At 40.8% G+C, this 23,373-nt stretch overlaps 1 long non-coding RNA gene across 1 annotated transcript in view; it reads right to left on the reverse strand.

Moving 5' to 3' along the window:
- The window catches only part of LOC139179709 (uncharacterized), a 76,196-nt gene extending 53,331 nt beyond the window's left edge, over window positions 1-22,865 (reverse strand). Inside the window, exon 1 of the long non-coding RNA XR_011564042.1 lies at window positions 9,336-22,865. This is a non-coding gene — a long non-coding RNA (uncharacterized lncRNA). The remainder of the gene's footprint in view (window positions 1-9,335) is intronic.
- Window positions 22,866-23,373: the final 508 nt, after the last annotated feature.

The raw sequence follows: 23,373 nt of genomic DNA on the forward strand, positions 1-23,373 counted from the left end.
GTCGGAGGTACAGCTGATCATCTCAGATAAGCAAGGTGGTCCCCTCCACCTATTAGATGATGCCATTGATTCATCTGAGCTTTCAGCAGGAACTTGTGAATCCTTTCCATTTCAACAGGTTGAGTTTTATCTGCAGAAGCCTGGATCTTCTTTGTCCTTCATTTCTCCACATCACTGCCACCTCCTCCAGACGTCCTCCCAGGCCACTTCACTGGAAGACTCTTCCCATACCTCAGTCATCGGCTACCATTCCCCATTTTATTTTCCTCGTGTATTTAATATCTATACTTTCTCATTAACATATTTATTTGCATATTGCCTCTCTCCCATAGAACCTAATTCCGAGAACCCTTGTCTGTCTTATTCACCATGGTGCTGGTACTGAGAATAATGCCTGGAACCCTGTAATGCTGAAAAATTAATTCTGAATAAAGAAATGGCTATCCTTTCCAACAATTTTTCCACGTGTACTTTACTTTGTGTAAGCCAAATATATTTTTAAATGATTTATAAGATTCTTCCAGTTAATAAAGAAAGTGTGATATGTATATATGTACGTATATATGTACGTATGTGTGTGTGTGTGTATGTATATATATATATATGTATATATATATATATATATATATATATATATGGGCTTCCCTTGTGGCTTAGCTGGTAAAGAATCCACCTGCAGTGCAGGAGACCTGGGTTTGATCCCTGGATTGGGAAGATCCCCTGGAGAAGGGAAAGGCTACCCACTCCAGTATTCTGGCCTAGAGAATTCCATGGACTGTATAGCCCATGGGGTTTCAAAGAGTTGGACACGACTGAGTGACTTTCACTTCACTTCACTTCATATATATATATATATATATGTGTGTGTGTGTGTGTGGAATGGAATGGAATACTACTGTACTACTAATACAATGGAATACTACTCAGTCATCAAAAAAAGAATGAAATAATGTCATTTGCAGCAACCCGGAAGAACCTAGAGATAATCATACTAAGTGAAGTAAGCCAGAGAGGGAAAAACAAATACCATATGATATCACTTATATGTGGAATCTAAAATATGACACAAATGAAACTATCTAAGAAATAGACTCATAGACACTGAGAACAGACTTGTGGTTGCTAGGGTGTTGAGGGGAGAGATGGATTGGAAATTTAATCTTAGCTGGTGCAAGCTAGCATAAATAGACTGGACAAACAAGGTCCTACTGTACAGCATAAGGAACTATATTCAATATTCTGTAATAAACTATCATGAAAAAGAATATATATGTATAACTGAATCACTTTGCTATGCAGCAGAAATTAACACCTTGTACATCAACTGTAGTTCAATAAAAAAAAATTTAAAAAGGAGATTCTTCCACTTCAGATCAGATCAGATCAGATCAGTCACTCAGTCGTGTCCGACTCTTTGCAACCCCATGAATCGCAGCACGCCAGGCCTCCCTGTCCATCACCAACTCCCGGAATTCACTCAGACTCAGGTCCATCGAGTCAGCGATGCCATCCAGCCATCTCATCCTCTGTCGTCCTCTTCTCCTCCTGCCCCCAATCCCTCCCAGCATCAGAGTCTTTTCCAATGAGTCAACTCTTTGCATGAGGTGGCCAAAGGACTGGAGTTTCAGCTTTAGCATCATTCCTTCCAAAGAAATCCCAGGGCTGATCTCCTTCAGAATGGACTGGTTGGATCTCCTTGCAGTCCAAGGGATTCTCAAGAGTCTTCTCCAACACCACAGTTCAAAAGCATCAATTCTTCGGTGCTCAGCCTTCTTCACAGTCCAACTCTCACATCCATACATGACCACAGGAAAAACCATAACCTTGACTAGATGAATCTTTGTTGGCAAAGTAATGTCTCTGCTTTTCAATATGCTATCTAGGTTGGTCATAACTTTCCTTCCAAGGAGTAAGCGTCTTTTAATTTCATGGCTGCAGTCACCATCTGTAGTGATTTTGGAGCCCAGAAAAATAAAGTCTGACACTGTTTCCACTGTTTCCCCATCTATTTCCCATGAAGTGGTGGGACTGGATGCCATGATCTTCGTTTTCTGAATGTTGAGCTTTAAGCCAACTTTTTCATTCTCCATTTTCACTTTCATCAAGAGGCTTTTTAGTTCCTCTCCACAAAAGCATCCTTCAGCCAGCTCCACAAGGGCCTGAAGGGACAATTTCCCCCCCTCTCTTTCAGGAACACAGCAGACACAGTTGGAAACATGAATCCACCTTGCAAACTGCCAAGGCAGCTGTGGCAGGTCAGACCTTCTAGAACCAGATGTTGGCCTGGAGCCTGGGCTGCTGCTGCTGCTGCTAAGTCACTTCAGTCGTGTCTAACTCTGTGCGACCCCATAGACGGCAGCCCATCAGGCTCCACCGTCCCTGGGACTCTCCAGGCAAGAACACTGGAGTGGGTTGCCATTTCCTTCTCCAATGCATGAAAGTGAAAAGTGAAAGTGAAGTCGCTCAGTCGTGTCTGACTCTTAGCGACCCCATGGACTGCAGCCTTCCCGGCCCCTCCGTCCCTGGGATTCTCCAGGCAGGAGCACTGGGGTGGGGGCCAGTGCCTTCTCCGGGAGCCTGGGCCACAAGGTGTTTATTAGGAATCAACACCTGGGAAAGAAGCAGGTTGGAGATAGGGGTGGTAAGATATGGAATCACAATGCAGGCATGTCTTAGCTATGGAGCAAGTGCTGGGTGACATCAGAATGACCCCAATGAGATCTTAGGTCCTACCCCTGCTTCACTAAATCATAGTCTGTGGGCTGACCGGGGGCCTGAATCTCGAGCTGGGGCTGACCCAGAAAGAGCTGATAGCTGGAGATCGTCTTCCAGTTACAGTCCCTAGAGCTGGGCAGGGAGTCCTTCTTCCAAGGACCGCCTGGTCAGGACACCTCCCCGACACTTCAATGTTGCAAACTTCAAAGTGCAAACCAGCCTTTCCAGAAGACTGGCTACTGGGAGTCCACTGACTTCCCACTGTCTTCAGAGATGAGCCGCAAATAGTCCAATTCTTAAATTAGAAGTCACGTCCTATAAGTGCTTGCTGACTTGGCAGCAGCAACACTGACATAATTTCACAAATAATGATGTTATCTGAGGGAAAAGTTGCATTAGATCAATTACCACTCTATTTCGGTGCCATCTCAGTAGCTCTCAGTGTTTATTTCAGTTCACCTATTTTTAAACCAAAGCTCTCAGGCTTCTGAACCACAGCCATGAACATACCTTCCTTTTCTAGTCCTTGACAGCATCTTAGCATCTTGCTCACATTGTGAACTAAAGACAGTGATTTGAATATCACCCACCCCAATCTTACTTCTCAGTTGCCTTTCTTTGTGTCCTTTAATCTGGGGGGAGGGGAGGTGGTTTTTCAGCTACAAGGAGAGTCAAAAGCTTAAGGCTCAAAAAAGAATGGAGAGAATATTGATATCTTAAGAGAATGAAAGGAGATGAATTTAAACTGTGACAAGAGAAGGTTTGGATTATATTAGGAATATTTGCCTACTGGAGAAGAATGTTGAAAATGGTTGGGCTGCCAAGAGAAATCGTTAGACCTCACACCAGTGTGGCTGGTGTTTGGGACTGAATTGTGTTGCCCCCAAATTCACATGTTAATGTCCTAACCCCCTCTCCATACCTTAGAATGAGAACTTTTTTGGAAATAACTACAGAGGTTGAAGTGCAACCATTAGAGTAGACCCTAATCCAAAATGATTGGCATCTTTCTAAAAAGGGGAAATTTGGACATAGATATAGACGAAAGATAATGTGAAGAAACATGGGGAGGAGAGGGACATTGTTCTGAGATGACTGTTTGACTGTTTCTCCCTCCCTACCTCCCCACCCCACCACCATGGGTTTCTCCATTACTCTTACATGAATACAGCAATTACAGCACTTCTAACACCTGATGTGGGTGGGATTTCCCCCACCAAGCACTTTCTGCAACACCAGCTGGATGTTCCTCAATTTCACTTCATTCTCTACCTGGAGACGGCATCAGATCCTATAGGTGAAGAGCTCAGTCTCACAAGATTGCCTCAGCCTGCTTCAGATGCCAGTCACAAGTTGTAGGTCTCCAGATGAGCCACAACTTCTGCCCAACGTGGCCACAAGTCAGAAATTTCCATAACCTCCTCCTGCTTGGACTGGATGATTTGCTAAAACTCAGGGAAACATACTTATCTGTTTACTAACGGTTGTGACAAAGGAGACAGATGTACAGCCAGATGAAGAGATAAATATATAGTGAGGTCTGTGAAGGTTCCAAGCTCAGGATCTTCTGTCCCTGTGGAGCTGGGATGAATTACCCTCCTGAATGGGCTTCCCGGGTGGCTATAGTGGTAAAGAACCTGCCTGCCAATGCAGAAGACATTAGAGGCCTGGGTTCTATCCCTGGGTTGGGAAGATCCCCTAGAAGAGGAACTGGCAACCCACTCCAGCATTCTTGCCTAGAGAATCCCCATGGACAGAGGAGCCTGGGGGTCTAGAACCTGTAGAGTCAAAAAGAGTCCAATACAACTGAGTGTGCACACACATACCATCCTGAGTATTCACTGGAAGGACTGATGCTGAAGCTCCAATACTTTGGTCACCTGATGCGAAGAGCTGACTCATTGGTAAAGACACTGATACTGGGAAAGATTGAGGGCAGGAGGAGAAGGGGGTGACAGAGGATGAGACGGTTGGATGGCATCACCAACTCAATGGACATGAGTTTGAGCAAACTCTGGGAGATAGTGAAGGACAGGGAAGCCTGGTATGCTCCAATCCACACCAGACACAACTGAAATTGCAAAGAGTCAGACACAACTGAGCAACTGAACCACAGCAACCACCCTCCTGGTACGTGGATGTGTTCGCCAATCTGGGTGCTCTCTGACCCCCATACTACTGGAATTTTATGGAGGTTTTCTCATGTGGCCATGGTCCATTATTAACTCCATTTCCAGCCCCTCTTCCCTCTCTGGATAATGGAGGCATGGGGCTGAAAATTCCAAGCTTCTAAATCATGGCTTGGTCTTTCTGGGGACAAGTTTTCCATCCAGGAACCATTCAGGTGCCCATCCAGAGTCACCTCAATAGAACAAAAGATGTTCCCAAGGCTTTTAGGAGCTCTGGGCCAGGTACCCAGAACAGACATCAATTTATATGTTTTCTATTATCTCACACCCTAAAATTCTAGGTTGAAACCCCCATCCCCAATATGATGGTTTTTAGGGGTGAAACCTTTGTTTAAGCTCCTCAGTTTCTGCAAATTTGTTAAGGCAGCCTTAGCAAACTAACCCAGACGGATGGGATCAGGTTAAGGCTAGGTGATCCTTATGAACTGTCCTAGCTCCATGCTGAAGGACTCACTGAGTCTCAGAAAGCAGGGGGATTTAGCGGAGAGTCCTGCTGTCCATGGAATATGAGAAAATCATTTCCTATTTCCCTTTACCCTTCTCTTGACTTCTTTACCTTTTCATCCACTGCCCTTGGTCTCTTTCAGGCGTGTTGGTGTAAAACATGGGACTTCCTGCATTTCAGGGTTCTTGCATATCAAATAGGCATAAAAGATAATTAGTGTGCAGATGTTGTAGAGGGGAATGCATAGGACAATACAAATAAAGTACAGGCACATAGCAAGTGATCAGCAGACGGACACCGTAACCATCACTATTGGGGTGAGCAAGAGCTTCACATTATACTTTATCCGCTGTAAGTAATGATAAGAAATTGTAATTAATGGGTGAATCATTATTAATATTGGTAAATCAAAGTACTCTTCTAATCTCTCTGTCATTCCTGGGATGTGTCATAAATCACACAAGCCTCAGTTCAAAGCCTAGATCTATAATTTACAAGTGACAAGACCCAGGTAAGGGGCTTAAGGCATTTGCAGAGAAAGATACGGAAGGGGGGCCCTGAAGGCACAGAAAAGAGGCTGCGGTGGGGGGGGGGGGGTGGTAGATAGACCCATCCTGATGAAATAAGAGTTGAACAGGGAAAAGAGAGTGGAGAACATAGTAACTGGGTGGTTTTAAAACATCTGGGTAACTCTGGGGAAGAGGCAAGAGGAATGATTATTTTGTTTCTGACACCCCTCCATGCCCTGCTCTGGCTGGTTAGTATTGAAGGCAGAGCCCTTAGTCCTGAACACCAAACTCCTTACACCTTTTATCCTAAGTTTTTATTTTATATTGGAGTTTCAATATTTTCAATATTCAATATTTTATATTGAAACTAATACAACATTGATTAACAATGTTGTATTAGTTTCAAGCAAAGTGATTCAGTTATACATATACATGTTTCTGTTCTTTTTCAAATTCTTTTCTCATTTAGATTGTTATATAATATTGAGCAGAATTCCCTGTGCTTTCCTATACATCCTTGTCAGTTATCGTTTTTTTTTTCAATAAAATGAGACTTTTATTGACATTTGATAAACAAAAAATTTGAAAAACTCCACAGTAAAATACAGGTTTTACTGTAAAAATGCTATTTCCTGGGTTAATATTTCACAGTATACATTTCCTAACAGAAGGAAACACAAATCACACTTAAAACCTTCTTCTAATAAGGAACATGTGGAAACAGAGCTTTTTGATAGATGAATTTTAAGATATTAAAACTATTTGATAAGACATATGTAGTGCTGATAACAAAAGGAGTCTCCTATTTAGCATTTTTCTCCCCATCTTCCCAGAAAGTATCAAAAGATCAGATTCTATGGGTAATAGAAAAATGACAAATTTCAGATGTTACTATTCAAAAGTCTGAACCTTGGCAGTTGGAACCCAGATGGGGCCCAGAGAACTTCTGCTAGGGTTGCCATAACAAAGTATGTAGACTGGATGCTTACATGATGGGCACTTATTTTCTCACAGTTCTGGAGGCTGGAAGTTCAAGGTCCAGGGTGTTGGTTTCTTCCTAGTCCCCTCTCGCCAGTTGGCAGATGGCCATCTTCTCCCTGTGTGTTTATACGGTGTTCCCTCTGTCCGTGTCTGTGCCCAAACTTCCTCTTCTCATAAGGAAATCCACCAGATTGGATGAAGGCAACTCCATTTTAACTCAATTACCTCTTAAAGACAGTATCTCCATATCGCATCCAGAGATTTTGGGGGTTAGGATTCCCAGGAGAGAAGGCAATGGCACCCCACTCCAGTACTCTTGCCTGGAGAGTCCCATGGATGGAGGAGTCTGGTAGGCTGCAGTCCATGAGGTCGCTAGGAGTCGGACATGACTGAGCGACTTCCCTTTCACTTCTCACTTTCATGCATTGAAGAAGGAAATGGCAACCCACTCCAGTGTTCTTGCCTGGAGAATCCCAGGGACGGGGGAGCCTCGTGGGCTGCCAGCTATGGGGTCACACAGAGTTGGGCGCAACTGAAGCGACTCAGCAGCAGGATTCCCAGATGTGACATTTCAGGGAACACAGTAAAGCCCAGAGAAACACCACCACCCCACCAAACGTGTGTTTCCTCACAGTTTGAAACGCATGCCATTGATAAAGTAGCATGGTTTCAGATATGACCTGGGCTGGTGTAACACCACTGAAGCAACTCTCTTTTCAGATCTCTTCCAATCACTCTAATCAGCTAGGGAGACTGTCTCAGCTAGGTGATGACTTTAACACTTCTCCAAACCTTACAGGTCTGTTCTTTTAACAAAGACAGCTATCAAGCAAACTAACTAGAATATGAAGCCTGGCTAATTTTCCATAGATTTGTTTTTCCAGTGACTTCCTCATCAAGGCCAGGAAAAACAGCCTTTCCTTTTAAAGAACTGATATGACATTTCCTTTTCAAATAAATGTACCTTTTAAAAAAAGAATGAGTCCATCTAAAGAAACAACACTAGTGAGGAAATCAGAGTCAGAATGGTTCACAGAAATGACAGTCCATGGAGGATTTCTGCAATGACTAAGTTTAGGAGACTTTTGTCTGTATTGTAGCCACGGGAATGACAGAAACAGAAAGAATCCATAAATCAAAGGCTGAGAAGAAAAAAAATTCCTAAAGGGATGCCACAGCTAGGGATGGTGGGGCAATTCTGTAGGGTCTCAGGCTAAGATTCTGGGGTCTTAAGTCGATGCTACAAAGCTGATTGACCATTTGACACCAGAGGAGTGGGTGCCTTCACTTGGGAATCCTTTCCTTTTCAGCCTTCAGCCTCTGAATCCCACCTCTTCTCCCATTTCTCCATCCTGGACAGGACTAAGAGTGGGTCCGCATCAACAGAGCTTTTCTGAATTTACTGAAGCCATCCCACCAGCCAGGGTCAGGATGTCACCCTGGGTGGTTCGTCAGAACCCAGACATCTAACGTTGTCCTGGGCCTGCATCAGTCCAGGAGTTCTCTTCCATGGCCATAGCGACCTGAACCAGACCTCAGCAAAGCCAGGGACAGGATACATGGGATCTTCTACCTTCTCTGCCTTCACCCAGCTTCCTATTCTGGGTACTTCCAAATCTTTCCCCACTTCCACCCAAGTTCACATTCTCAACTAGGTAGCTAAGATCTGCCTGCCATATTAGTCAGTGTTTGCCAGAGAAACAGAATCAACAGGATGTGTGTATATATATGGAAAGAGGTTATTGTAAGGAATTGGCTTACAAAATTATGGAGTTATGGAAACTGGTAAGCCCAAACCTAGACTGGGGTTGGCTGGCTAGAGACCCATGAGTCAATGGGACAGTACCAATGTGAAGGCAGTCTGCTGGAGAATTCCCTTTTGCTCAGGGGAGCCCCATCTTTCTGTTCTATCCAGGCCTTCAACTGATTGGATGAGGCCCATCCACATTACTGAGGCAATTGTGCCATACATTCGCCATGTCTCTGGACTATTTCTGCCAGCTCAATGATGGTCACTTAAGCCTTGGCACATGCTCTGTATCCTGCTGCTTGAAGGAACCAAATTTCTATCCAAGTTAACATCCCTGGAGAAGCATTAACACAGGAGGCAAAGAGAGTGAGGGTGTCCCACATGGAGTCAGCATGCCTGGGTCAGGGCTTGGGGTTGGCCTTGTAGAGACAAGATTTCCCAGGTGGCTTAGATGCTAAAGACTCTGCCTGCAATGTGGGAGACCCCGTTTCAATCTCTGGGTCGGGAAGATCCCCTGGAGAAGGGAATGGTTACCCACTCCAGTATTCTTGCCTGGAGAATTCCAGGGACAGAGGAGCCTGGTGGGCTACAGTCCATGGGGTCACAAAGAGTCAAACATGACTGAGCAACTAACCCTTTCACTTTCACACTTGTGGAGACAGGAGAGGATGTCCCTCTCTCTCTGTTTCCACTCTGGGCCCCAGAACAGTTCCCCTGAAGCTGCTGGTGACACTTGTTCTACTCACCTGTCATTCCCCTCTAGTGGATCCCAGGATCCAGGTGCAGGGACAGATACCAGGGAGTCACACTGGGGTCACAGGTCCAAGACATAACTTCTAGCCCTGTGTTACCAACAACAAAGTGGATACTTTAACAGCTATTTGTTCCTGTGCCTATTTCTCAATCGGTTCATAATACAAAGGTGAACAAGTGATGTTTACAAATTGCATGTGACAGGGGACAACAGCCAAACTTCTACTTTGTGGGTTAGTCAAGAATTAACAAGTAGGAGCAGCTCAGAGAAAATGACCTTCAGCAGCGAAGTCAGAGTCTGCTTTGGGTGAGATGGTGTGGACCACGTCCCACATCCTAACCCATTGAGCTTATCAGACAGTTAGTTAGCTAGTTAGTTAAGTCGCTCAGTCGTGTCCGACCCTTTGCGACCCCATGGACTGTAGCCCACTAGGCTCCTCCAATGGGATTCTCCAGGCAAGAATACCAGAGTGGGTTGCCATTTAGTTGTAGGCTAATTCTGCCCCTCTGCATGGGGAATTGCCACCAGTTTACCCAACAGACACAGGGGATGCCAGGAGGTCTGCAGAATGCATACTGCGGTTGATCAGTTAGCCAGTCGTTCTGCTCATTTTTCCCTTCATCAAGTTTAGTTTAGTTTTGTTTCTAGGTAATTAATTTCTATAAAGACAGGGAGGAAACTATGAGGGAATTGGCAGGCCAGTAGGGAAACAAGATCTCTCCATACATCGCTTCCAAAGACTGAATTCTTCGGCTCCCAAGACCAGCAGAAGTCATTTGATCTATTTAACAACATAGGATTCCCTGAGTCAGTCCCATTTATTTCAATGCTGAGGTTAGTGGGCTAATGAGCATCAAGGTCTCAGCCAACAGCTGTCTGGCTGCTAGTCTTTTGTGTTGAAAAGATACCTTGAAAATACATAGACTCAAAAGCTCATAGGAGCAAATGTATCCTGGGGAAGATGGAACTCTAGGCCAAGCATAGGGTGTCTCTTAATCACCTATTGTAATCATTGTAGTGTATTGCAATCATTGGTCACTTCATCTGGAATATCTCCCTCTCCCACACCAAAAAGTTACTTGCTAAGCTCTTGCCCATTGTTTTTTTTTTTTTTTTTTTTTTTACTTCCTATCTATACCCTGAACCATTTGGAGAGAGACTTTCTCATTTACACAGAAAGTCATGTATTGTATGATCCCACTTAGGTAAAATATTCACAAAAGGTAAATCCATGGAGACAGAAAGTAGATTAGTGCTTGACAGGAGCTGAGAATGGGAACAGAGATTAACTGTAAATGCGCATGTGGGTTCTTCTTGGGGTGATGAAAATGCTCTAAAGATAGATTATGGTGATGGTCATGCAACTCATTAAGTTTGCTAAAAATGATTATACAGTTAAAATGGATAAATATTAGTCTATAACTTATACCTCAGTAAAGTTGCTTGTAAATAAAATGAGGAAGGAAGGGGACTCAGGGAGTTGCTGATGTTTGCTCCCATTCTCTAGGCCTCTTGGTTTCCATACAGTCTCTCTGGCTTCCACCTCCAGCTAAGATCTCTTGGCCTCAAGGCTTTTTCTGGCCACCAATACTCACTCTGCCCACCTGTGTGGCAGACTGAAGTGCCAAGGAATTCATGTCCTTTGAGAGCAGCCTTCAACCAATAACTGCTAAGAATTGGTGTATAAATACCTTACCAATATAAACGTAAAAAGCTCTCTACCCTAGAGGCACATTTTGCATGGTACTTCCCAGAGTTCTCCAAGTGGACCTAAAATTCCAGTTTCCCGCAGTAATGACTTGCTCCAGGAGATACATTTTACAGGCTTCCTTCCTTCCCCTGCCTCAATTTCCCACTCCTGTTCTGGCATTTCATACCAAATTACTTCCATTTAAATCTTAGTCTCAGAGGCTGGTTTTAGGGTAACCCACTAAAGAAGATGTGTTGGAAATTGGAAAGAAGTAAAAGTCAGTTAAATCATTTAGACTGGAGTTGATCCCTAGACTTTGGAGTCAGATTGCCTAGGTTGGAGCCTCAGCCCTGCTTTACTACTCATGTGACTTTGAGTTTCTCTGCCCTAAAATCTCATATCACCTCTGTGTCTAAACAGGATAACTATACCATCTCGGTCACAGGGATGCTGTGAGGATGCAGTGATACAGCTGGAGCTCTTAGAAGAGGGACTGGCACATAGTAAATGTTTAATAAGATGTAATTATATGTGATTTTATGAGGCAATGACTGGTCTACCAAATAATAACAGACATTGGAACCAGACCGAAAAAGAGGGTAGGGGTGGGTTTTTCTGAGGCTCAGCCATAGAGGGTACATTTGTAGCCAAGATTGTAAAGCTTTGAGCTGGTTGCTTGGATGACCTGAGTGCCACCCTCACTAAACGACACCAGCCACTCTGGGGGTGGGCAGAAAATGGGACAGACAGGGCTTTATTTTGTCTTGATGACTAAACTGGATTACCTATTCCTCCAAAGGGATCCATTTTCCTAACAGTAATTATCAAAAATTAATAGGATTAGCTTTATGACCTTCTGAAAAGCAGAGGACACCATCATATTTTATTTCGTTCCATGTTGAGCCCACATTGTTTGTTGGGTCATGTTTTATTTGGTTCCATGTTAAGCCCAGATTGTTCATTGGATCAATGAGCAATCCTGCTGTGACTGTGTTACTTTGAAAAGTTGTTTCCTTTCTCTTAGCCTCAGTTGTCATCTGTCAAAAGGCAATAAAAATACTCAACTTAAAGGGATACCCTGAGATGTTATGACTCATTGTGTGTAAAGAGACTTGTGTATAAGGTCTAGCATGGAGCAGATAGCCAACATCTACCCTCTTGTCCTCTCTGGTAATGCTTCTCCAGTGATGTTAACTTGGAGAGAAGTTGGGCTCTTCAACCTGTAGGAAATAGGGCATGTGTCAAAGCAGAGGTGATGATCATTAAATTGGCAGAAATAATCCAGCAGGTCCAGCAAATGTGTGGTACCCCCCCCCCGCCACCATTCCCCTGTCCATGATAACAGCAGACATTACTAATCAATCATTGCTCTTTTTATTTGAGTTTGGATACAGTTCCAGAATCTTTTCCAGCGGAGCACTCAAGGCCACCACTACCAACTGATCAAATTTGGCATGCAAGATGAAAGTTATTTGCCAACCTCTAGCATAAGCTTAAAAATAGTGACATTTACCACAAGGTCTGGTACTCAATAAACACTTAATAAATAGATGACTAATGGATAAATACAGTGAGATTAGTTAATACTGCCATCACCTATGTCTTCATTAGCAATCTCATTCAATGATCGAGTCCAAATTCCTCCAACGTCCTCCTCCCATAATGTGAATCTTTCCTTGCGGTTGAAGGTTTTGGAGGAAACTTGGAATGCTCATAACTATAGGTTCAAAGGAGCCTCCTATGAAAACACATATATTAGTATTATCTCATCTTGGGAGATTAAAGCTCCTTTGAGTTACAGCATTTTTATCTAGCGCTGACTGCACAGAAACTTCTGAGATGTGTAAGTTTCTGAAGCAGCGCTTATTCTGGCAACAAAGGAGAAATCCTTAATTGGTAGAACATAGCCAACTATTTTCTGACCAGGAGGCGCATCTCAAAACTGCGTGTCAGGAGGATACTACTGAGCTGAAATGCTGAAGCTGATGGTGATCTCCTTAGGAAATTGGTTTTAGCCGTAGGAACGACTGCCCTTTTAAAACAAAAAGACCAGCATCTGACATCAAGTCTGTACTTCCAAACATCCCATGCTATTAGTCACAGCAAGGTTGATTCTTGGTCCAATGTTTGCTTTTTTTCCTATTATAAATTTAAAGGTATTAATTATATTTATACCATTATGAAATTTAAACATATTCATTATAAATGCAAAAAAAAATTGAAAGAAGAAAACAAAATTATCCACAGATCCACTACTCAAAGATAGTCAGTATTGGACTTCCCTGGCAGAGCAGTAGATAGGAATCCACCAGCTAATGCAGGGAACGTGGGTTCGATCCCTGGTCTGGGAGGATTCCAAATGCCAGTGAGACAACTAAGCCCATGTGCCACAACTGCTGAGTCCCTGCTCTAGAGCCAATGCTCTGTAACAAAAGAAGCCATCACAGCGAAACATCTGTGTTCCACCACTAGGGAGTGGCCCCCCTCACAGAAACTAGAGAAGCACACAGCAACGAAAACCCAGCCCAGCCAAAAATAAAATAAATACATAATTAAAAAATTAACTGTGAAATCTGACTTGCATCATTAATTAAAAAAAATAGATAGTATTAAAATATGGAGTATTTCCCCATTGTCATTTTTCTATGCATATTTTAGCATGTTTGTGTATTACACGACTGAAGTGACTTAGCAGCAGCAGTATTACATGTAAAGACTTTACATTCTACTTTTTTTTTTCCAATTTAACTTAACATTTCTCCATGTTTTTGCAAACTCTCCACACATATTTTAGTTGTTGTATAAATGTTCCAATAAGTGAATATGCCCTAATTTACTTAACCTTTAGATGATATTGTCCAACATTAGGTTGTTGCTGATGTTATTCCTATTGTCAAAACGCTCTGATGACTTATTTGCATATAAGGTTTTTTCTGTATATATGAATGTATGAGTGTTTCCTTGGAACACTTAGATTCCAATTCGCTCTTTGTCCTTCTCTCTCTCTCTCTCAGAGGTATAGAATACATAAAATGATAAAGTATGCACATTTTAAGTGTAGAGCTCAACTACTCTTTACATATGAACCCAGGCACCACTGTCCAGGTCAAGGTGTAGTATTTTTCCAGTACACCAAAAAGTACCCATGAGTCCCTTCCATAGCATGATTTTTCAATAAAAATTTGTGCGTAGCACCCTACAAAGAAACATGTCTCCTTCTTTGTCCTACAAAATTAACAGTTTCTTTTCTGACCCAGAAAAGTCAGAATCACTGTCACTGTGTTCGATTATAGTGATGTCTTCCTTTCCCATCGCTCTGGAACCTCGGTGTATGCTAGGTCCCTCTCAAAGCTGCTCAGAGGTTGCTTCCACCATCCTTAAAGGAACTCAGAGGCATGCTAGTCAAACTCTACAAATGGCATTTAGTCCTCCTTCCATCTGTCTTTGGCATGTTGTTTAGAAAGTTTAAAATACTACTTATTTTCTCTCCAATTTAATAAATGGCTTTGGGAGAAGCCAGTGATTTTCTCTCTAGCAGTTGTGGAACTTGATAAAATTAATTTGTGAGATGATAACTCACCAGGGATAATTGTATGAATGCCAAAATAAAATATCTATGTATACAAATAAATGAGTAAAAATTAGAATGAAGAAAAATAAACAAATATATTTCTCTAATTCTTTCCTTGATCTAATTCTAAATCACCACCACCCCATTATCATCATCACCATCATGTTTATTGAATACCTACTGTGCACCAGACATTACCTAAATTATTTATATACATTTAATTCATTTAATTCTCATTTTATGGATAAGGAAAGTGAGGCCATATGCCACACAGGAAGTAAGTACCGAGATTGGCATTTGAACCCCGTGTGGTTGCCTCTGAGACTAGCACATTTAGTCACCAAGCCATACCTCTGCTGAGGTAACGCACACATGAAGTTGTAGGTGATGGTGATTCACTGAGCTACCGTCTAGATTTCTGACAACTGACCTATTTGCAATGGTATATGCCAATTCTGGGCTTCCTAGGTGGTTCAGTTGTAAAGAATCCTCCTGCCAAACAGGAGATGCGAATTCGATCCATGGGTTGAGAAGTTCCCCTGGAGAAAGAAACAGCAACCCACTCTGATATTCTTGCCTGGGAAATCCCATGGACAAAGGAACCTGTCCAGCTACAGCCCATGGGGTCGAAAACAGTTAGACACAGTTTAGCAAGGAAACAACAACATGCCAATTCTAAAATAAGGAAGCCTGCACTTTGTGTCCTTGATAAAATAGGTTCCCTATGTTCTACACATGTTGTAAACCAACGTGGAAATGAGCTTTATTGTGGCTTAATTTACATACTGTAAAATTCACCTGTTTTGGCATATTTACAGTTATGCAGTCACTACCATAATCTAATTTTAGAACATATCGATCATCCCCCAAAGAAATCATGAACACATTGTAAGTTGCTTTCCATGTCCCCCTTTCCCCAGCCTCTGCCAACCACTAAGCTGTTTCCTGTCTCAATGGATTTGCCTCTTCTGGACGTTTCATAAAGTTGAAGTCACACAGCACGTGGACTTCAATGTCTGGCTTCCTTCCCGTCCATGTGGCGGCATGCATCTGCACTTCTTCCCTTTACGTTGTCCAGCAGTTGTCCAGTGTGCCATCAATATTTCACTACACTAAACATCTTTCTCATTCTTTCCCAGTTTATAAGATTCAATTTGTTCAAAACTGTATTTTTCTCTCTCAGATCAAGCTCTGCCTGACCTCCACATCTTATTCTTAAAGAGTTGCTTTCTCCTTTTCTTTCTTTCTTTCTTTGTCTCTTCTGAATTTCTGTTGTTTTAGTTTGATTTACTTATATTCAAGACCTTAATACATCTGGAATTTTCTTGTATATATCAGTGCTCAACATTACTTTTTCCCAGAGGAAAATCTGTTGGGCCAGGAACTTACTTTACAAAGGTCATATGGGAGAATGGCATTGAAATATGTATAATATCATATATGAAACGAGTCGCCAGTCCAGGTTCAATGCACGATACTGGATGCTTGGGGCTGGTGCACTGGGATGACCCAGAGGGATGGTATGGGGAGGGAGGAAGGAGGAGGGTTCAGGATGGGGAACACATGTATACCTGTGGCAGATTCATTTTGATATATGGCAAAACCAATACAATATTGTAAAGTTAAATAAAATAAAATAAAATTTAAAAAAAAATCATCTTTGTCATATAAAGTGTTTTCTGTAGGAGATCTAAATGATCTACCTACATTTTTCTATTTCGAAAGCAGCAATAACATATTTATTTGCTACATTTGACTTATATTCTGACGTAAGTTGAAGCAAATCTATCCTTGCCATCTATTTATTGGCTATTTTAGGGCATCTCCTTTTCCATTTATTTAATCCAGTTTCCTATATTCCCTCTCCTCACTACTAAAACCAAATTGTTAATATTATAATTGATTCTGGAATTTTAAGTTAATTTCATTAAATTTTACATCGCACTTCCCCATTCAAAAAATATGGCATTTATTTCCATTTGCGTGGATCTTATTTTATGACATTCAATGAGATTATGAGAATAATTTTCTAAAATAGTTTTCTTCATATAATTCCTGAGCTTCTCTTCTTAACTATACACCAGGTTATTTTATAGTTGGTGCTACTGTGATTGGGATTATTTCCCATCTACATTCTCCCCATATCCATTTCAAAGTCATTATTGTTAGTACAGAAAAAAGCTATTAATGTTTAAATAATTCTATTGTTTCTAGTCACCTTGCAAATACTGCTGCTAGTATGATTATTGTCTTAATTTTTACAGAGATTTAATTTTAGGCAAAAGGAGAAAGGAGGTGGCAGAGGATGAGATTGTTAGAGGGCATCACTGACTCAATGTACATGAATCTGAGCAAACACCAGGAGTTAGTGAAGGACAGGGGAGCCTGGTGTGCTGCAGTCCAGGGGTGGCAAAGAGTCAGACATGACTCAGTGACTGAACAACAACAAATTGTTACTAGTTTCCTTAATACACAAGCAAACCATCAGTAAAAATAAAGAGTTTAAAATTTTCTTTCCAATGCTTACACTGATTATTTTATTTTCTTATTTTAAATCATTTGCAAGAATTTTGTAACTATTTAAGTAATTCACCATTTGGAATATGGTTTTTTATTCATTAACTTATATTTAGGCAATTTCCTTCTATTAGTGGTTTATTTGTTGATTTATTAGGAATGGCCACCTTTTCAAATGGCTTTTCAGCTTCACCTCTAATATTGATGTAATGAAAAGATTATGCTGATACCTTCCCTGATCCAAACCAACCTTGAATTCCTGGAATAAATCCTCCTTGGCCAGTATTCCCTTGGTGCCAGTAGTTTAGTGAAAATACTTGCCTTTATTCATAAAAAAAAGTAAACTTATTTATAGTTTTATTTTTTGGTGCTACCCATTAGAACTGGGTTTTGAAGGAATTGAAACACTTCTAATTACTTTCTGTGGACAAGGTTATCAACCCTGGCTGAACATTAGAATCATCTGGAGAGCTACTGTTATATGCTCATGCCTGGTACAGCCCAGAGGTATTGACTAGGAAACTCTGGGGATGGGATTTGAACATCAGTAGTAAGCAACAGTTAAAACCAGATCTGGAACATTGGACTGGTTCCAAATTGGGAAAGGAGTTTGTCAAGGCTGTATATTGTCACCTTGCTTATTTAACTTATATGCAGCATACATCATACAAAATGCTGGACTGGATGAAGCACAAGCTGGAATCAATATTGCAGGAAAGAAATGTCAATAACCTCAGAAATGCAGATGACACCACCCTTATGGCAGAAAGTGAAGAGGAACTAAAGAGTCTTGATGAAAGTAAAAGAGGAGAGTGTAAAAGCTGGCTTAAAACTCAACATGCAAAAAAACTAAGGTCATGGCATCCAGTCCCATCACTTCCTGGCAAATAGATGGAGAAACAATGGAAACAGTGAGAGACTTTATTTTCCTGGGCTCCAGAATCACTGCAGATAATAACTGCAGCCATGAAATTAAAAGACACTTGCTCCTTTAAAGGAAAACTATGACCAACCTAGATAGCATATTAAAAGTCAGAGACATTACTTTGCTGACAAAGGTCTGTATAGTCAGAGCTATGATTTTTTTTCAGGACTCATGTACAGACGTAAGAGTTGGACCATAAAGAAAGCTGAGTGCCTAAGAACTGATGCTTTTGAACTGTGGTGTTGGAGAAGACTCTTGAGAGTCCTTTGGACTACAAGGAGATCAAACCAGTCCATCCTAAAGGAAATCAGTCCTGAATATTCATTGGAAGTACTGATACTGAAGATGAAGCTCTGATACATTGGCCACCTGATACAAAGAACTGACTTATTAGAAAAGACCCTGATGCTGGGAAAGATTGAAGGCAGGAGGAGAAGGGGACGACAGAAGATGAGATGATTGTATGGCATCATTGACTCGATGGACATGAGTTTGAGCAATCTTTGGGAGTTGGTGATGGACAGGGAAGCCTGGCGTGCTGCAGTCCATGGGGTCACAAAGAGTTGGACCTGACTGAGTGACTGAACTGAACCCAACTGAACTGAGTTTTAAAAAATACTCCAGGTGATTCTGTCATTTGGTCAAGTCTCAAAATCACTGTCTGTGATTTGCAATTATTTGAATAACATTGGAGCACCAGCAACTGGGCACCAGCCCCAGGCCCTCCTAGTCCCCCCAGCTAGCTGCTCTGGGAATCTGGCCTTGCAAACCAGTGGGTCAACACCAGCCCCAGACCCTCCCAGCCCTGTAGCCATCTGCCATTGGACACAGCCCTGTTCACGAGAATTCTGGCACCAGCACCAGATGCTGTTGACCCCAAAGGCAGCTACCCTAGGGCCCAGTGCAACACAACAGCAGGTCAGCATCCTCTGTATGAGGCAGGATCTGACTACCAACTGGGCCAGGGGCCAGCCCCACCCACCAGTGTGCCAGCAGCAGTCAGCACTCACACAACGAAAGGGAATATTTCGCCTGTATAACGGGCAACCCTAGAATATATAGCTTTTGTGTCCAGAGGGGTGTATGCTGTTGGGACTCAGGATTAATCTTACATAAGGCCACTTCTCCAAAATCTGGAAATTTAACTAACCTACCTGTGGCATGTTAAATCTCTTCAATTGTATCCGACTCTTTGCAACCCTATGGACTATCACCTGCCAGGCTCTTCTGTCCATGGCATTCTCCAGGCAAGAATACTGGAGTGGGTTGCTATGCCCTCCTCCAGGGGATCTTCCCAACCCAGGAATCAAACCGGCATCTCTTATGTTTCCTGCATTGGCAGTGGGTTCTTTACCACTGAGCTATCTGGGAAGCCCTACCTACTATGCAGACATAAATACAATAAATTAGGCAAAACTAGGAGACAGAAGAATATGTTTCAAACAAAGAAAAAAAGACAGAACCCCAGAAGAAGAACTAAGGGAAGTATAAATAAACAGACTGACAAAGAGTTCAAGGTGATGATTAAAAAGATGCTCAATGAACTTAGGAAAAGAACTGATGAACATAATAAGAAGTTTAAAAGAGTTAGAAAATATAGAGAAGACCCAAACAGAGCTAAGGAATACAATAACTAAAATGATTTTTTTAAAAAAGACAACACTAGACAAAATCAACAATAAAGTAGATGATACAGAAGAACAGATCAGTGAATTGGAAGACAGAGTAGTGGAAATCTGAAACCCAAGCTGAATAGAAAAAAAGAAAAAATTTTATAAAAAATGAGGACAGATTGAGAGACTTCTGTGATAACATCAAGCATATTGACATTTGAATTATAGGGGACCAAAAGGAGAAGAAAAATAGAGAGGGGGGAGATTTATTTGAAGAAATAAAAGCTGAAAAATCTCCCTAACCTGGGGGAAAAAACAAGCATTCAGGTGCAGGAAGCACAGAAAATTCCATACAAGATGAATCCAAAGAGGTCTATGCCAAGATACATTATACTTAGGAAAAATTAAAAAATGAAAGGAGAATCTCAAAGGCAGCAAGAGAAAAACAACTAGTTAGATACAAGGGAATTCCCATAAGACTATGAGTTGACTTTTTAATAGAAATCTTGCAGGGTGAAAGGGAGAGGTACAAGATATTCAAAGTGATGAAAAGGAAAAAAACCTAAAACCAAGAATACTCTACCCAGCAAGGCTATCATTCAGATTTGAAGGAGAGATAGAGAGTGTTACAGACAAGCAAAAGCTTTCAGTTCAGCACCACCAACCTGGCTTTAAAGAATTGTTAAAGGGACTTCTCTAAAAGGAAAAGAAGGGACCATGACTAGAAATATGAAAATTACAAAAGGACAAATCTCAGTCACGATGGCAAGCCTAGAGTAAAGCTAGTGGACCAACTACTTATAAAGCTAGTAGAAAGGTTAAAAGAGAAGAGTAGTAAAGTCATTTATATTTACAATAAGTAGTTAAGGGATACACGAAACATAAAGATGTAAAGTAGAATGTCAAAAACATTAAGCACTGAGTGGGGGAACAACAAGTCAGAGTTGTTAGAAGATGCTGAAACTTAAGAGATCATCAACTTCAAACAGCATACAGTTACATATAAACCTCATGGTAACCACAAGCCAAAAATCTGAAAAATAAATCCAAAACATAACATATAGAGGCAATCACTGAACCATGAGGGAAGAGACAAAAGAAGAAAGGAACAAAATTATGCTACAAAGCATCCTGAAAACAGTGAACAAAATGGCAATAAGTTCATGCTGCTGCTGCTGCTAAGTCGCTTCAGTCATACTGACCAATAATTACATTTTTTAAAAAATTACATAACTATAACATTTATTAAGTAGAATAATGCACTCATTCAATTAGGAGATGTGTCCAGTACCAATAATCTCCTTAAATATAAATGAACTAAATGCTTCGATCAAAAGACAAAGATTGGCTGAGTGGGTTTATAAAGAGATGTGCATATATATCATATAGATATATAGATATTTATGATGTCTACAAGAGACTCACTTCAGATATAAAGGCACAAACTGAAAGTGAGGAGATAGAAAAAGATATTCCATGTAAATGGGAGAAACAAGAAAGCTGGGGTAGCAAATAATACTTACATTATGCAAAATAAACTTTAAAACAAAGACTGTAACAGAGACAATTAAAGGCATTACATAATGATACAGGAAATCCATCAAAAAGATGTAACAGTTACAAATATATATGCCTCCAACACAAGTACATCTAAATAAATATCAAAAATATTAATATCAAAAAACATAACAGGAAAAACTGACAGTAATACAATAATACTAGGACACTTTAATACCCCATTTACACTAATGCACAGATCATCCAGATAAGAAATCAATGAAAAAACACTGGCCTCAAATGACATATTATACCTGATGAATTTAGTAGCTACATACAAAACATTCCAACCCAAAACAGCAGAATACACACTCTTTTCAAGTACACATGGAACATTCTCCAGAAAAGAACATATGCTAAGCCACAAAACAAGTTTCAATAAATTTAAAAATACTGATATCATATCAAGCATCTTATTCAAGCACAACAGTTATGAGATGAAATCAACTACAAGAAAAAAACCTCCAGAAAAATATGCAAACATGTGGAGGCTAAACTATATACTGCTAAACAACAAATGGGTCACTGAAGAAATCAAACAAGAAATCAGAAAATATATGGAGGCAAATGTTAATAGAAACAGAACACTCCAAAATCTATAAAACAGCTCAGGAAACAGGAAAAATATCAAATAAACAGTATAAACTTACACCTAAAGGAACTAGAAAAAAAGAACAGATGAAACCCAAAGTTAACTGAAGGAAATGTATAATAAAGATAAGAGCAGAAATCAAAGAAACAGAGGCTAAAAGAATACAATAGAAAAAAAAAAAAAAACACAATGAAACTAAGAAGTGGTTCTTTGAAGATTTTTTTTTTAATGGATAAATTTTTAGCCAGATTCATCAAGTAAAAAATAGAAGACCCAATTAAATAAAATCAGAAATAAAAGAGAAAAAGTTATAACCAATGCCACAGAAATTCAAAGGATCACAAGAGATTATTGTGAACAATTATATACCAGTAAAATGGACAACCTAAAATAAATGGATGAATTCCTAGAAACATATAATCTCCCTAGACTGAATCAGGAAGAAATAGAAAATATAAACAGATCAATTACTCAGAACGGAATCAAATCAGTAATTTTTAAAAAAATCTCCCAAAAAACAAAAGCCAGGACTGGATGTCTTCACAAGTAAACTTTACCAAACAGTAAAAGAAGAGCTAGAGAAGGCAATGGCACCCCACTCCAGTACTCTTGCCTGGAAAATCCATGGGTAGAGGAGCCTGGTAGGGTGCAGTCCATGGGGTCACGAAGAGTCGGACACGACTGAGCGACTTCACTTTCACTTTTCACTTTCATGCATTAGAGAAGGAAATGGCAACCCACTCCAGTGTTCCTGCCTGGAGAATCCCAGGGACGGGGAGCCTGGTGGGCGGCTGTCTATGGGATCACATAGAGTTGGACACGACTGAAGTGACTTAGCAGCAGTAGCAGCAGCAGCAAAAGAAGAGCTAATACCTGTCTGGGTATTTACCTGAAGAAAACAAAAACACTGATTCAGAAAGAAATGTGCACACCAATGTTTATCACAGCCTTATTTAGAATATCTAAGACATGGAAGCAACAGAAGTGTCCACTGATAGACAAAGAAGGAAAATTGCACGTGTATGTGTGTGTAGACACACAGACACACATACACACACACAATGGAATAACATTCTAACATAGCAAAGAATAAATTCTTGCCAATTGCAACATCCCGAATAGGTCTAGAGGGTAAACTGCCAAGTTAAATAAATCAAACAGAAAAAGGCGAACATTGTATGACTTCACTTACATGTGGAATTTTGAAAACAAAGCAAATGAACAAGCAGAACAAAGCACAAACAGATTCACAGATACGGAGAACAAACTGTTGGCTGCTGGTGCGAGGGGCAGGGGGGATGAGCAAAACAGAGGAGGAAGATAAAGAGTCACAAACTTCCAGTTAAAAAATAAATAAGCTACATGTAAAATAATGAAATTAGAACATTTTCTAACACCATACACGAAAGTAAATTCAAAATAGATTAAAGGCCTAACTGGAAGACCAGATACTATGAAACTCCTAGAGGAAAACATAAGCAGAACAGTCTGACATAAATCACAGCAATATCTTTTTGATCTGTCTCCTAGAGTAATGGAAATATAAAATATAAGCAAAAATAAAT

This window comes from Bos indicus, chromosome 25 (assembly GCF_029378745.1).
Source record: "Bos indicus isolate NIAB-ARS_2022 breed Sahiwal x Tharparkar chromosome 25, NIAB-ARS_B.indTharparkar_mat_pri_1.0, whole genome shotgun sequence".
Classification (NCBI taxonomy): domain Eukaryota; kingdom Metazoa; phylum Chordata; class Mammalia; order Artiodactyla; family Bovidae; genus Bos; species Bos indicus.